The sequence below is a fragment of the Furipterus horrens genome, unplaced genomic scaffold (assembly GCF_987537825.1).
Source record: "Furipterus horrens unplaced genomic scaffold, mFurHor1.1.pri manual_scaffold_4, whole genome shotgun sequence".
In the NCBI taxonomy this organism is placed as follows: domain Eukaryota; kingdom Metazoa; phylum Chordata; class Mammalia; order Chiroptera; family Furipteridae; genus Furipterus; species Furipterus horrens.
In genome coordinates, this window is record NW_028327174.1 from 24,761,974 (window position 1) to 24,777,190 (window position 15,217).

Below are 15,217 nucleotides of genomic sequence, written 5' to 3' on the forward strand. Positions count from 1 at the left end.
CATTTTTTAAATTAAATCTCATAATGGTATGAGGAATTAGTGACTGTTGTGTCCTGTTGTTCCTGTCTTTGCTCACAGGAGCAAGGTTAAACTGGTATGAATTCCCTCTCCAACGCTCCACTGTCATTTTTTGGTCTCGTGGAACCCAAAGTAAACCTGGCTGGAGTTGAACTCCTGTGCGGCTACAACTGGCGTCACAAGCAGGATTGGCTTCAGATTGAAACTATGGAGCAGAGCTCAGCTACCGCCATGAATATGCGGCTCATTGCTGCGACTCTGTTGGAACCTTGGGCACCCACGCAAGATTGGGAGGGTATAGAAGTGACCCCTGAGGCAGCAGAGAAGGATCTACTGAAGACAGGATGTTCTCTAGAGAAGTGCCAGGGAGGGAGCAGGCACCGCGTGCTGGCTATTTCTCACTGTTTTGTGTAAAGCAGTTGGAGACTTGCTTGCATTAGAAGCACAGGCCCCAGAGTTAAAAGAGGACCTGGGGGTGGGGATGGGGGGAGAGTTCAGAGCTGCTTGGAAGGCACGGGAGTTATTAGAAGCAGAAGAAGCTGCCAGGAGGGCCCAGATCGGAAAGGGTGGTTCCGTTAAGGAGTCAGAGAAGCGGGTCATAAATCCTGTGGAGGAACATGATAGGGAGGGCCAGATCCTGTCTCTGTTTCAGGCACAACCTGCGATAACTCAGGACTAAGACTGAGCATTCCTGAATGGCCGCACGCCAAGCACAGCCCCCTCCTCAAGTGCATTTGGGAAGCCAATTCTGGCAAAGGGTGCCGGAGTCCTTAGTGGCTTGGTTGCTAAGATTGTGGGATTTAGGGGTAAATGGCATTTTGCTTTCTGGCCAGGAAATGAGTAAGCTTGCATGTGTCACCATGCACCCAGTGCTCCAAAATGTGCGTGAGACTCCAGGAGAGCACCCCGTGATAGATCAGATTATGGCGGCTGCTTGCATTACACCGAACCCAGGAGATCTGCCATCTACAACCGGTAGGTGGCAGTCATATACTGAGTTACAGCAGATGTTGCAAGAGCTGGGAACTTATTATTATTAATGGTACAGTGACCCCTCACTTATCACAGGTATTACGTTCTAGACCCCACGCGATAGGTGAAAATCCACGAAGTAGGAACCTTTCATTTATTTTAGTATTTCCTGTACAGTACTGCAAAATCCTGCGATATAGTGAAAAATCTGCGATAAATAATTAAATACAATATTTTTAAAAATCCCGCGAAACAGTGAGGCCGCAGTAAGTGAACCACGATATAGAGAACTACTGTACTTTTCAAGGGCTTCATCTACAGGGGAATATTTGAGAAGCAGAAGGTTTTATTCATAGATAATCAAACATGTATGTGTCTTATAGATTGTCTACTATTTGTGTTAGCCCTGGCTGGTTTAGCTCAGTGGATTGAGCGTCGGCCTGCGAGCTAAGTGTCGCTGGTTCGATCTTCCAGTCAGGGTACATCAGAGAAGGAAAACTCTGACTCCAAAAAACCTCCGCTGCCTTGCGGCATACCTCTTCAGGGGAAAGGCTAAGGGAGTAAACCCCGACAGAAAATCCGGAGCCGGAGTCCCTAAGGCGGTTTGACGTTGTAGTCAACACCGGCAACTCCTGCGGCGCACCTGAAACCAAGCTGTATCGACTCCGTCTTTCCCTTGGACCCTTCAGCTGCGAAGAGAGTGGGGGTCTGCTGCATGGGCAACAGCAGACCATCCATATTACCCTGCCCAGGCTCTGTAGCTTCAGCGTCATCGCAAGATGTCGATTCAACACGGGAGGAGACAGATACTACCATGTCACTCCCGAGTCGGACTGCACAGCCATTCTCGGCGGTGCAGATAGACTCTTAAGAAGCTACACCATCGTCTCTCGAGACGGACGGCTGCCGACGACGACTATTTGTGTTATGCTTACAAAATAGTATTAATAGTGTCTGGTGTACATAAATACAGGTACCTCTGACATAATTAAAATCAGTTATCTCCCACTAGATATAGTTCTTTCACTTTCTCCTTTAAAACTTAGATTTTTATTAATCAACTTTATACATCTACATTTTATCTTAAAACGATGAAGTTAAAATAGTACCGGAAAATATTTTCCCCAAATTTTTAATTTTAAGGTAAAGAAAATGAAGGAAAACCCAACATGTTTTAATGACTTTTCCACATTCATATTACTCATCATGGGAAAAGAATCAAAACTAAAACTTGGGTCTCAACTGCCGAGATTGCATTCTTTCTGAGTCACAATATTTATGACAGTTTGAAACAGGTGTTACTACAGATGACTTTGGAGGCCTTTTGCCCTACCTGAATGCTTCTTTGAACTCAAAGACTTATAACTTTGCTCTTTCATTTAAAAATGCTAAGTCTCCATCACAGTCCTCTGGGAATTGGTGTGTGTACAGAAATAATCAGTGAAATGTTACCTATTTTTGGACACTGAATTGAGTCCAAGACATGAGAAGAGATAATAGCACAGCAATATCATCCTTATTTTACTATCACAGATTATTCATGATTGATTGATAGCCTCACTCTCAGTGATGTGCATTGATTCCTCCTTATGAAGGTTTTCTGACTCAGGATTTAGAAAAGGCTTCTCATTCAGATTTCCCTAGGTTGTTGAGATTGGCCAGAGAGAGAGCTGTCAGGAAAGGTGAAAGTGTAAAAAGCATTAACAGTAGGGGCAGCAGTTACTGTAGGCTCTGACTGATAGTCCTAATTCAGACCGGAGTGTTCTAAAAGAAAATAATATCATTCAGACTTTACTGAGCTTTGATCTGTGTTAGGTTTCTGTCCCTACATAAAAGAGTGAATTAGCCTACCTCCTTGTATTTTAGTCACTTTGTGCTTAGATCACACAGAGCTTGTGCAAGTATGTTCAGAGCCAACCACCTATTCCTCCATGAAGAAAACAGAGGGCAGCCCTGGCTTCTGTGGCTCAGTGGATTAAGCATTGGCCTGCGAGCCATGTGTTGCTGGTTCAATTCCTAGTCAGGGCACATGACTAGGTTTCACATCAGGTCCCCAGTTGGGGGTGCAAGTGAGAGGCACCACACTGATGTTTCTCTCCCTCTCTTTCTCCTTTCCCCTCTCTCTAAAAATAAAGTAAAGAAGCAAACAAACAAATAAATTATTTAAAAAAAGAAAACAGAGAGCACAGGGGCTGTCATTATTTTTGCTGATTAACAAAATGTGCTGCTAAAAAAAGGTTAGAATTTTGAGAGCAAATGCAATTTTTTTTATTTAGGCCAACACCCATTTAATTAGATATGTTGAGCTCCCCAATATGTGTTCCCGGTTTTTGTTCTTTTTAAAAACAACTACTTAATCTAAGTGTCTAAAATCTTATTCCTAGGAAGTTATAGTTCCTCTTTGGAAAAAAAAAACTTAGCATCGAAGATATGGAAGAACGATGCAAGAGCATCTTGTGATCTATTCTCTTGTCTCAAAATGGTTATATTCCTTCATGCTGACTCAGATCTATTCATTCATCTTTATGACATTTAAATATATAGATTTCTCACTTTTCTGCCTTCTAGAATGAACAAAATAAATGTAAGTTTCCTACTTCGTGGATTTTCACCTATCGTGGGGGGAGGTGTCTAGAATGTAATACCCACGATAAGTGAGGGATCACTGTATACGTTTAGACAACTCTGAGCTTCGGTTGCCTCACCGGTTAAATGGGGGGAAATATCACCCAGCTTTCATGTTTTTAGCAATGATTAAATGAGATAGCAGTGCCTTGTTTGTAACATCTGCTTAATTAATGCCAGTTTTCTTTCCTTCTCTCCTTTTCCAGCTTGTTTTATACACATTGCTAAGTCATTCAAATACCCATAATAATCAAAGTAAGAGCTAAGATGCTGGGGGTTTTGAAATCAGGCTGCCTGAAAATGAATCTCACTGATCCTTGGAGAAGTCTTAGTGGTCTCATTTACAACATGGGAATAATAATACATACATATAAGGTTTTTATAGGGACTGAATTAAATAAGCTGATAATGTACTTAGCACACAGTTCATGCCACGTGTGAACGCTCCATAAATGTTACCAGTTAAAACAGTAAAGAATATGAGAAGATTGAAATAGATATTTAGAATAAGCTTTAAGATATCTGTAGAAATTTATCTAAAGGGCTACATCAATATAAGAATGCAGGATTTAACAGAAGACTGTAATGGGACCACAAGATGGAACTGTTAATTTTTCATAGAAAATTGATAAAATAGCAGTTTCTATTCTTAAAAACTCTATTCAGATTTTCAACAGGTGAGATAAACATGTTTCAAGAGAGCATTTAGCTCAGCTCTTTCAGTTTTATTGCTCAACATCAAAGAGATTATAAATGGATTAGCAAGTTCTGAGTTCATGGAAATCATTAGATTTGACCTTTCATGTCTGTGCAAGAAAACCAACTTTTTCTTTTTAACTCCCTAAGTCCCTTCCAATGAGGCCAGTTTTGTCTTAAATTCCCTTCCAAGTTCTTGTGAAAAGTGTCATCCCTCACCAAGTGACCCTCTCCACAACTTCCAACTCTCCAATTCCAATCTTTTTGCTAAGGGAATTTGATTTCATAAATCTTATCTTTCCTTCTTATCAATTTTCTGTGGGATAAATTAACCCTAAATTAGAAATAGTATATTAATGTGGGTCTTTTCTTTACAGATTCTTGCCCTGGCACTACTTAGTGATTTCTTTGGTTCCACAGGCAAATCAGAAAGTTCTTCCTAGATCCTTCCGCAAAGACAATTCCTGTGCCATCAAGCAATTACATTTGCTTTCTCTTAATCTTTCATTCTTTATGATTCTCATCACAGTTAAGGAAGACAGCAGAAACCCTATTGTCTCTTAACAATCGTAATAACATGGAACACAGTGAGGCTGGTGATAAATCATATGAAGGAAGTGTTCTGGTTGAAGTGACCCAGCAGATAAAAGGTAAGTCCTTCCTGTATAGTAGCAAAGCATATTGTTCTTTATAAATTGGGTAAGTGAGAAACCCAAACTTCTCCAGAAGAATATAATTCTGATCTAAGGGTGCTTTCCTTTTTCTTTCAGATACCCTGCTGGCTTTGAGCATAGTCCAGCAAAAAGGTCAAGCTAAGAGCGGTAAGTTCAACATGATGAAAGGCATGGCCATGTTTTGATGAGTGAACCATCTTCAGTCATTTTTTTGCTTTCTTTTTTCCTTAAACAGAGAACAAGAAGTGACAGAACAAGATTAATATATCAACCCAAATTCCAAAAAAGCAACTCACTAGTAACAATTTACTGAGCAGATAATGTGTTAAATCATGATTTCATTTCATGTTTGTTCTTTAAGTCTATTGATCCTTCTATCAATTACTCAGCATGTCTAGTACTTTAATCACTAGTACAGAATAACAACCAATACAGCAGTTTCTCTTTTCCCTCCCAAAAGCTGAGCCCAATATGATAGTGAAATTTTAGGGAGAAAGTTGTCTTATTTTGAACAGCATTTTAAATGTAATTGAATTAATCAATCAAAACACAATTTTGTTTGTTGATATAGTTCTCACTTTGGTTAATAAAAATAAGTTTATATAATCTTAATTAATTTAATCAAAGCTTTTATAGAATTAGAAAATAAAGCCATCTTTAATCTACTTAACTTTAAATTAAAATGTATTTATATAGAAGACATAAAAGAATTATGTGATTGTCTTCAAGGAACAACCTTCATTGGAGAGTAAGGAGTGACTACATTTAGTAAGGTAGTATATAATTAAGTACTAAATTCACCATTTTACTGCTAGACTATGTGATTTAAACAAGTGATACTCATCACCATAGACCTGGGTGGAGTAGTAAGACAGTTATCAAGCTGTTAAAATCAAATAAAAAAATATTAAAAAGTGCAAGATGAAATGAACAAGAATGAAATATATTTGATTGGTGACTCCTCCATAGCTAGATTTAAAATTGTTATAGTATCTGTGCTATCAGAATGAATATTAAAAAGTCGTCGTGGTCGGCAGCCGTCCGTCTCGAGAGACGATGGCGTAGCTTCCCGAGAGTCTATCTGCACCGCCGAGAATGGCTGTGCAGTCCGATTCGGGAGTGACAGTCCCTGCCACACTTGTTACAGGTGAAGGCAGATGGCCGTTGTTGCTGCTGTTGACGCTGCTTCCGCCTCGATCTTTTCTGGACCGCCTCCTTGTTGCGCGCAGCCTCTGCACGTGACGTACCTTGCCTGACCGCGAGCCTCCAGGCTAGGCGGTCGTCTGCTTGAACTTCCCATGTGTTGAGATTGATGGAGCATTGTGTCATGTCCTTTTTGCAGATGTCTTTGAACCGCAGTTTTGGGCGCCCTGTCATCCTCTTGCCTTCTGCTAGCTCGCCGTAGAGGAGGTCTTTGGGGATACAGCCTGCATCCATTCTTTTGACATGGCCGAGCCACCTGAGGCGTCTCTCGCTAAGAACTGCATGCAAACTGCTCATATTGGCTCGCTTCAGCACCTCGGTGTTGGGGACCTTATCCTGCCAGGCGACATGCAGGACGCGTTGCAGGCACCTCATGTGGAAGCTGTTGAGTTTCCTTTCGTGCCTTGCATAGGTGGTCCACGTCTCGCTGCCATAGAGGAGAGTGCTGAGTACGCAGGCTTGGTAGATGCGCAGTCTGGTTTTCTCAGTGAGGCTGGAATTGTTCCACGCTCACCGGTTCAGTCTGGCCATAACTGTGGCTGCCCTGGCGATTCTCCGGTTGACCTCCAGGTCGACTGACAGAGAGCTCGAGATGGTGGACCCGAGGTAAGTGAAGTCGTTGACAACCTCCAGGGTGTATCCGTCGATGGTGATGCATGGGGGAGTCCCCGTGCCTTGAGCCATAACGTTCGTCTTCGTCAGGCTGATGGCTAGTCCGAACTCCTTGCATGCGTGGGAAAGGCAAGTGACTAGCTGCTGGAGTCCCTCTTCGGAGTGTGATGTCAAAGCTGCATCGTCGGCGAAGAGCATCTCACGGATGAGCACCTCTTTGACTTTGGTCTTGGCTCGTAGACGGGCCAGGTTGTAGAGCTTGCCATCGGATCTGGTGTGAATGAAGACACCCTCGCTGCAGTCCTTAAAGGCGTATTGGAGGAGCATGGAGAAGAAGATTCCGAACAGCGTAGGCGCGAGGACGCAGCCCTGCTTTACTCCGCTGCTGACTGGGAAGGCCTCAGAAGTTGCGCCGTTGTAGGACACCGTGCTGTGCATGTTGTCGTGAAAGGACATGACCACAGCAAGCAGATGTGGTGGACAGCCAATCTTCCGTAGCAAGCTGAAGAGACCGCTTCGACTGACCAGATCAAACGCCTTCGTGAGGTCGATAAAGGCGAGGTAGAGTGGTTTATGCTGCTCGTGACACTTCTCCTGCAGCTGGCGTAGGGAGAAGATCATGTCCACTGTTGAGCGGCCAGCTCTGAAGCCACACTGGGACTCTGGGTAGACGCGGGAAGCAAGGGTCTGCAGGCGGCCAAGAGCGACCTGGGCGAATACTTTGCCGACGACGCTGAGGAGAGAGATGCCCCGGTAGTTGTTGCAGTCGCTGCGGTCTCCTTTGTTCTTGTACATGGTGATAATGTTGGCATCTCTCATATCCTGGGGGATGTAACCCTCCTTCCAGCAGCGACAGAGTAGATGGTGGAGCGGCTGTAGCAGGACTGGTTTCCCGCTCTTTAGGATTTCTGGAGGGATTCCGTCGCTTCCTGGTGCTTTCCCGCAAGCGAGGCGGTCGATGGCTTTGCTGAGCTCTGCCGCAGTAGATGGGGTGTCTAGCTCCTCCATGACTGGTAGGTCTGGGATGGCGTTAAGAGCAGTGTCTGTTACGGTGTTCTTCGTTGCGTACAGCTCGAGGTAGTGCTCGGTCCACCGCCGCATTTGCTGTTCCTGGTCAGTGATGACCTCACCTGTCTTGGACTTAAGGGGGGCGATCTTGGAGGGGATTGGGCCTGTTGCCTTCTTGATACCCTCATACATTCCTCGTGCGTTGCCTATATCGGCGGCTTCCTGAATGCTTCTGCACAGGTTTAGCCAATAGGTGTTGGCACAGTGGCGGGCGGTCTTCTGGACTTTGTTCCTGGCAGCCCGTAGAGCTTGAAGTGTACCGGGAGTGGGCGTGACCTTGTAAGCCAGTAGGGCCTTCCTCTTAGCCTCGATCACGGGTTCCATTTCTTCCCAGTGAGCCTCGTACCAGTCAGCGTTCTTCCGCTCTTTCTTCCCGTAAGCAATAATGGCGGAGTTGTATATGGCGTCGCGGAGACGTGGCCAATTGGATTCGATAATGTCATCTGCCGCCACTCCCTCGCCGAGTGCATCTTCCATCTTGTTGATGAATTGCTGGGTCTTAACTGGGTTGCTGGCACAACTGGTGTTGATGCGTGGGCGACCCTTCATCTTGGAGTGGTGCAACCTCTTCGGCATTATGCGCACCTTGCTTACCACGAGGGCATGGTCCGTGTCGCAGTCTGCACTGTGGTAGCTGCGGGTGAGGAGGGTGCTGCCAATATCCGTTCTTCTGGTGATGACGAGGTCAAGCTGGTGCCAATGGCGGGAGCGGGGGTGCCTCCATGACACCTGGTGGATCTCTTTGCATTTGAAGAATGTGTTTGTCACGCACAGGCCGTGGTGACACAAAAGCTCAAGCAGTCGCTGACCATTCTCATTGATCTTTCCTCTCCCAAAGTTTCCAAGGCAGGTGGGCCAGGCCATGTGGTCGGCTCCTACTCTTGCGTTGAAGTCTCCAAGGAGATAGAGAGCGTTACTTCTGGGAATCTTGGATAACGCTTCGTCCAGTGCATGGTAGAACTGTTCTTTCTCTTCGGTGGTGGCGCAGAGGGTTGGGGCATACGCGCTAAGAATGCTGACTGGGCCGAAAGTTGTTGACAATCGGAGGGTAAGTAATCTGTGCCTCCTGTGGGTGGCTCTATGGAGTTAACAAGCGTGTTCTTCACAGCGAACCCAACACCGTGCTGTCTTGGTTGGTCCGGAGACTTCCCTTGCCAGTAGAAGGTGTAGTTGGTTTCTCTGATAGTTCCGTTGTCGGCCAACCGGGTCTCCTGTAGAGCCGCAATGTCGACATTTAGTCGTGCCAGTTCCCTATCGATGACAGCGGTTTTCCTGGCACCATTGATCCACGGAAGGTCTGCAGTAAGTCCGGGGCACATGGTCCTGATGTTCCAGCTAGCTAGACGAAGAGCTGGAGGCTTCTTTCTTGTTGTTTGCTTGGAATTAACTGGTGAGGGTGTTTTGTGGCCCACTTTTCGAGAGGCGCCTCTCTGATCCCCACGCACCCAGTGGGGCAGGTGAGCCATGGTGAGATGGCACCTAATTGGCTGGGGCTGCCCAGCTTGAGGCGGGCGGTAGCTGTCCAGTGAGGTGCGATGACCTCTCCCACCGTCAGAGGAGACCCCTGACGCTCGTTTCCTTCGCCAATCGGATGAGCTTATAACCGGTATCTGTCTCCTCCCATGTTGAGTCGACATCTTGCGATGACGCTGGAGTGTCCTCTCCAGTGAAACTGAAGCTACAGAGCCTGGGCAGGGTGATATGGAGGGTCTGCTGTTGCCCATGCAGCAGACCCCCACTCTCTTCGCAGCTGAAGGATCCAAGGGAAAGACGAAGTCAATACAGCTTGGCTTCAGGTGCGCTGCAGGAGTTGCCGGTGTTGACTACAATGTCAAACCACCTTAGGGACTCCGGCTCCGGATTTTCTGTCGGGGTTTACTCCCTTAGCCTTTCCCCTGAAGAGGTATGCCGCAAGGCAGCGGAGGTTTTTTGGAGTCAGAGTTTTCCTTCTCTGATTTTAGAGATGTCCTTCCTCTTTCCTCCTTTACAGGAGTAGAGATGGCCCACTTGGTGTATTAAAAAGTAGGGCTTTGAATAATATTAATAATAACTAATGTAGTATATTACTTGAATCTCTGTCATATGAATTCTGTTATTTTAAAAGGTTATATATATTTTTAAGCATAGACACAGTTCACCTACTCTACAAGTTAATCTCAGGTGTCATTACAAAGTTTTCAACTAAATTTTAAAATTATATGCTTAGATCTGGTAACCCATTCTTTGAATCTTACTGCTTTAGCCCAATTCCTTTTGGTATCTTGCTTTGCTTATTTGGCCTTATTTTTTTAAATATATATATATCAAAAATAAACCTTAAAATAGGAAGCCATGCTAACCAAAATATAAAGGGACCATGAAAATGGTTGTAATTTTTATCTAGAAATATAACAATATAGATAATACAAAAGTTATACCAACAATGACCGCAGTGTGGCATCCTAGTCTCATGCATGACATCATCAAACTACATCAAAAAGCATAATCACAACATAATAAAACCTAGCTCAAATGATTGTAGGTTCTTCCCCCACCCTCACCCCAAAGGAAGTCACCAAAAGAAATCAGAATTTAAATATTATGCTAAGTTATTTGATTTTTTCTGATGTATCTAGTTTTACACTTTCTTGGCAACTGCCCCTTCTCTTATCTAAAAAGCAACAAACAAACAAACAAAAAAAGAAAGAAAAGAAAACCAAATCCTACCTAATCTTCAAACTAACTATGTATGAGCTCAAAACTTCTTGAATTAATATTCTTCATTTGTAGAATCCAATAACAATTTGGTTTCCAGTGCCATCTGTAAAAAACAGCTTTCAGTAAGTCTCAAAATGAGTTTGTTTTGACATTATTATTCATTCCCTTCTTTTGGAAATTCTTTTCTCTTCCCGTTTGGTGACCCTCCGTCCTAAATTTTTTCTTAGTGTTAGGCCGTGTGTATTTAGCCATTTTACTAATTCTTACTGAGCTTCCCAGATAATAAAATACTAAAGGAGTTCATCATCATTAAATCAGTATTATATAAATGTTAATGAGACTTACTAAGAAAAAGAAGATCAAAACTATGAACAATAAAATGGCAATAAATATATATATATCAACAATTGAATCTAAACAATCTATAGATTCAATGAAATCCCTATTAAAATACCAATGGCATATTTTAAAGATCTACAACAAATATTTTAAATATTTATAGGGAAACAAAAAAGACTCCAAATAGCCTCAGCAATCTTGAGAAAGAACAAAGTAGGAGGAATCACAACACCTAATATCAAACTATACTACAAGGCCACTGTAATCAAAACAGCCTGGTACTGGCATAAGAACAGACCCATAGATCAATGGAACAGAATAGAGAGCCCAAAAATAAACCCATGTCTCTATGATCAATTAACATTTGACCAATGAGGAAGGAACATAAAATGGAGTAAAAATAGCCTCTTTGATAAATGGTGTTGGGAGAATTGGACAGGTACATGCAAAAAAACAAAACTAGGTGACCAACTTACACCATCCACCAGAATAAACTCAACATGGATAAAAAACTTAAAAATAAGTAACGACACCATAAAAGTTCTAGAAGAAAACATAGGCAGTAAGATTTCAGATATCCCACACAGCAATATTTTTGTTGACATATCTCTTATGGCAAGGGAAATAAAGAAAAAATAAACAAATAGGACTATATCAAATTTAAAAGCTTCTGCACAACAAAAGAAACAATTTTTAAAATGAAAAGGGAACTGACCATATGGGAAAACACATTTGCCAATAATACCTTGGACAAGGGTTTGATCTCCAAAATATATAAAGAACTCATATGACTCAACACCAAGAAGACAAACAACCCAATTAAAAAATGGACAAAGAACCTGAACAGACAGTTCTCCAAGAAGGACATACAGAGGGCCCATAGACATATGAAAGAGGATGCTCAACATCACTAGCCATCAGAGAGATGCAAATTAAAACCCAATGAGATACCACCTCACACCTGTCAGAATGGCCATCATTAACAAGTCAACAAACAACAAGTGCTGGTGAGGATGTGGACAAAAGGGAACCTTAGTGCACTGTTGGGAATGCAGACTGGTACAGCCACTATGGAGAACATTATGGACTTTCTTCAAAAAACTAAAAATGTAACTGCCTTTTGATCCAGCTATTCCACTGCTAGGATTATATCTGAAGAATTCTGAAACACCAATTCAAAAGAACCTATGCACCCCTATGTTCACAGCAGAGTTATTTACAATAGCCAAGAGCTGGAAACAGCCTAAGTGCCCATCTGTAGATGAGTGGATCAAAAAACTGTGGTACATTTACGCAATGGAATACTATGCAGCAGAAAGAAAGAAGGAACTCTTACCATTTGCGACAGCATGGATGGAACTAGAGAGAATTATGCTTAGTGAAATAAGCCAGGCAATGAAAGACAAATACCATATGATATCAGCTAATACAGGAAACTAATGAACAACACAAACAAAAGAGTAAAATTAAACCAGAGGCATGTAAACAAGGAACAGGCTAACAGTGACCAGGGGGGAGGGGAGAGGAGGGAGAGAGAGAAAGGAGGTAAGGAGGGGAAGAGTCTAGTCAAGGAACTAGTATGAATGCCCCATGGACATGGACAACAGGTGGGGATTGACTGTGGGAGAAGGGGTGGGCTGGGTGGGAGGGGCAGCAATGGGGAAAAAAGTGGGACAACTGTAATAGAAAAACAATAAAAATAAATAAATAAACAATCCATATGCCATTAAAAGCTTAGTGTCATCTATATTTTATCCTTGTGTTGGACTTATTGTTTTAATTATTTTTGAGCTCTATGGGTACCAGGAGTGACTGGACTGCAAAGCATATGATTTCTGCTATCCAGAACAGGATCCTGGGGAACAAGTAGTGATTCCCAAAAGTATCTACAGACTTTTAAATCTAAGTGATTTGGGGATATTTTCAGATTGTACACAAATTTCAATATGATCACTGAAATTCCTGTAAATAATTCTGAAAGTTCATATGCTGCACAGGTTGGTATTTTTTTCATATTTTGTCTTCTGATGTGATTGTTGTTACTTTAACCTTTCATCTTATATTGATGTAATCTTTTAACGTTTACTTTGGGAAATATACAGAAGAAATTCAAGGCACTGACATTTATTAATTTGCTTAAGTTAAAGCATGTAATAAGTTTATGAGATCCATGAAGGTCATCCATTATGATGCCAACTTCAGTATGATGAATTCTTCCCATTTGTGTAATTTGAAACAGATTAATTTAAGAAATATTAAATAAATACTGACCTTTTTCACAGACATGCACTGTAGTATGGCATGAAAATGTATGAATCATATGGATAGTGACTTGTATGCATTCAGGGAACAAAGGAATCTCTGATATAAACTATAGCTGACTAGACTGACAAATGTTCTAATTTGTTTTATATTTTACCAAACAGTGGGGAAGAATGAACTCTAGAAAGAAGATTTGCAAATAAATATCTGTTAGTATCTTTCTTTTATGCTTTTTAGAGGAAAACTCTGAATTCTAAAAAAAATATCTGTGGTGAATAGGTACTTACCAGGTAAGAAAGAAAGAAAGAAAGAAAGAAAGAAAGAAAGAAAGAAAGAAAGAAAGAAAGAAAGAAAGAAAGAAAGAAAGAGAGAGAGAGAGAGAGAGAGAGAGAGAGAGAGAGAGAGAGAGAGAGAGAGAGAGAAAGGAAGGAAGGAAGGAAGGAAGAAAGAAAGAAAGAAAGAAAGAAAGAAAGAAAGAAAGAAAGAAAGAAAGAAAGAAAGAAAGAAAGGAAGGAAGGAAGGAAGGAAGGAAGGAAGGAGGAAGGAAGGAAGGAAGGAAGGAAGGAAGAAAGAAAGAAAGAAAGAAAGAAAGAAAGAAAGAAAGAAAGACGCGTCTACTAAAAGTAGTTCAGCATTGTGTTATGTTGTTAAAATTTTTCATTTAATATACTTCATTGCAAAGCTGCAATTCTTATTTTTCTTTAATGAGTCAATTAGGACGGAGATCCTTGCATTCCTGTAACACTGAAGTGAGAGTGAGCTTACTGCTGAGCTGATGAGATGAGGCTAATCTTGCTTCTAGTCTCTAATTGGCATTAAATGTGGTGACTCTAGACACCTTGAATTTTGAGGGGTAGGATGATGATGTCAGTGAAAAGTTTAAATTAGTTTAGCTATCAATTTAGAAATTTTAATAAAATAAATGTTATTTATTTTGAATGCAGCATAGAGAAGTCCTGAGACATGGCAATCCTCTGAGGAATAAAGAGGTTTTTTTGTTGGTGCCATAGACTGAATGTTTGTGTGCTCCCAAACCCCTTAAAAATTTTTTTAAATTGTCACATGAGAATATTCTTTCATTGCTTTTTTAGAGAGAGAAGAAGGGAGGGAGAGAGAAAGAAACATCAGTTGATTGTCTTCTCATATGCACCCTGACTGGGGATCAAACCCACAACCTGAGTGTGTGTCCTGACCAAGCAGCAAACCCATGACCTTTTGGTTTATGGGACAATGCTCCAACCAATTGAGCCACACTAGCCAGGCCTGTGTCCCCTCAAATTCAAATGTTAAAATATAATTCCCAATTGTGGAGGTATTAGGAGATAGGGCCTTTGGGAGGTGATAGGTCATGAGGATGAAGCCTTCTTAAATGAAATGAGTGCCCTTATAAAAGAGACCCCAGAGTGTTCCTTTGTCCCTTTCACCATGTGGGGACACAAAGAGAACATGGACATCTATGAAACATAAAGCATTCCCTCAACAGACACCAAATCTGCTGGTACCTTTGTTTTGGACTTCTCAACCTCCAGAGCTGTGAGAAATTCATTTCCGTTGTTGTTAAGCCACCCAGTTTATAATATTTTGTTATAGAAGCCTGAGTGCATTAGGACAGACAGCACTTTAAGGAAGCAGCAGTATTGCCTCGGGTGAAACTCTGCCTCTCATACAATTGCTAAGGAGGCCTGGTGGATATACTCAGCTAAAACTGGTACAGAGAAATACTGTAATCTGTCCCACCTTGAGTTGAGTTGAGTCAGCAGATACACAACATAATGTTAATCAGAAGTTTCAACTCAAGCAACAAGTATACAATACCTGTCAGATACCAAACTGAGCTATGAAATGGGATACCTTGAAGGACTTTCAAAAAGGAGAAAATAAGAACTAGTTACCCATCTTCTAAGCCTATCATTCACTTGAATCTAAGTGTGGAGAGAAGAGATTGAGAGGCTGATTTATGAGAAGAATTTTTTGGACAGAGCAGTTCTGTGAATATGTTTGCCCCCCGCCCCTCTTCTTCACCACCATCAACAAAGAATTCCTTGGATGAT